Source organism: Frankliniella occidentalis, unplaced genomic scaffold (genome assembly GCF_000697945.3).
Source record: "Frankliniella occidentalis isolate FOCC.00 unplaced genomic scaffold, Focc_3.1 Scaffold20, whole genome shotgun sequence".
In the NCBI taxonomy this organism is placed as follows: domain Eukaryota; kingdom Metazoa; phylum Arthropoda; class Insecta; order Thysanoptera; family Thripidae; genus Frankliniella; species Frankliniella occidentalis.
The window spans coordinates 631,638-633,629 of record NW_026267150.1 but is presented as its reverse complement, the minus strand read 5'-3'; positions in this window follow the sequence as shown (position 1 = coordinate 633,629).

Below are 1,992 nucleotides of genomic sequence, written 5' to 3'. Positions count from 1 at the left end.
GCGCAACAGTCCTCAAACTTCCGCCCGCTACGCTCTCACGTCCAATCGTTGCGAGAAGCGAAGTAGTGACCCATCATTGACGGCGGCAAAAAAAAGGAGAAAAACACGACTTGGGTTGATGTTTGGGATTGGACCGGAAAAATAAGTGTTCAACATTATTGTTGGCTGAGCGATAGTCAAGTCTACAGTGACCGAAAACTTCCCCTCCTGTCTCTGTGTGATTGTCTCTGTATGTCTGTGCGGGCACGCGAACTTAAGGAAGGACCAAGCTCTGGGAATAAACCTAAAATTTTATGGGCCATTTCGCATCATAGAAAGTCAGCCGGTTCGCGGACTGTAACGATCGGCGTCAAAGCATCACAGAGCATCACATCAGCCGGGAAAAATTTAAAACCGATCTGTTTCTTGCCGTTCCTGGTTCTCAAAAAACGTAACGAATGAATTTTGGAGTTTTATTCATACCACCGCCAGGCGGTGGCCAAAATAGCGCGCAAAACACACCAATGCGTGCCTTATTGTCAAAATTCAGAAAAAGAACGTCCAGTCGTGACAAAAGCCAGTCCACGGGGCCGGGGCCAGCCCCGCGGCGATCCATATTGGAAACTTTCTTTTGCCATTCTGAATTCCAACTGAGGGCAAGAAGGGGCAGCCCAGGGCCCGCGGACCGGGCGTCGCTCGAACACGGCGGGGCGGCACAACAAGTGCAGCGGCTCTCAGCACCGGCTCTCTACATTGTCGTTTCTCGCTGAAGCGGGAGAGAGGCGAGGGGCTTAAGTGTTATCAGTGCCCCATTCATTAGGAAAAAACAACAGGAAGAGTCAACAAGGGGGCGGTGGGGCGTGGCTGGGCGTGGTAGGGCAGGGCGAGGCGTGGCGGCGGGTGGGGCTGCTGAGCTGCCCCTTAAGCGAGAGGCGAGCCCATCAACCCCTCGCCCAACCCCCACCCCCCACTCCCCCCAGACGGGGCAAGGCTCGCGGAAGAGGACGGGAGGGCTCTTCACTCTCTTAGTTTTCACAAAGGTCTCTGAGGAGCATTTTTCACCATCCTACGCCCATTATATGTTTAAGGTCGGTTTATCACTCAGGCCGGGAAGAGGGGAGGGGGGCACTGGCAGGAGGGCAGCGAAAGGGGGAGAAGGGAGGGGGATGGAATTGAAGAAAGAGGCGGCCGTCTCGTGTTATTTTCGCGGAATGGCCAGAGTGCCTATTAGCGGGGCAAGTGGCCCGCCCTCCGTTTGGGCGGCGCGGGGGCGGCGCGGCGGGCCCGGCAAGGCAAGGAGCACGCCCCTCCCCTTCACTGGTCAGCAGCAGCGCCTGGGGGAAAACTATGGGATGAAAGCAGTATCAAAAATAAAAGGTCAAAAACATTCTACGGCAAAAATAAGCAGGGATCCAGTAAATCATTGTATGGGACGAATGAAAGCCAAATGAAAGAGCCCACGTGCATACGGAATAATTTTTATCAATTTCAAACAAGAATTTGTATTTTTTCAGTCTGCAGGACTTAATTTTTCAAGGCCCGGCGCCCGTCCCAAAGCGGGCAGTGAGAGACGATAATGGCGGCCCCAGCGGGTCCCGGTAAAGAATTTCGAAAGCACTAAGTAAAAGAAAAAGTGCGAAGTGCGAAGTGGTGCAGGCGAGGGCCTTTTATGACTGGAGGCCGCCTCCTCACACGGATATTGTCGGAGATTGTCCTGCTGACGGACGCCGGCAGCGCGGGTGCAGAGGTGTCCGAAGGGGGTGTCCGAGTTTGGGATCCATCTCCAGTTATTCCCCGTTACCACAGCTGCAGGCGGGCGGGGCCGTGGACCCTGCTTCCTCCCGCAGCGCCCTCCAAACAAGGCGGCGGAGCTCCGCTAGGCGGCAGCAGCCCGGTCAGCCGCAGGCCATTAACCCCAAATAGCCACTGCACGGCCGGCGTCCCCGGGCGGCCGCGTGCAGGGTGGTGGAGCCCCCTCCGCATTCGGACGCGGCCCGTAACAGCCCTCCCGGA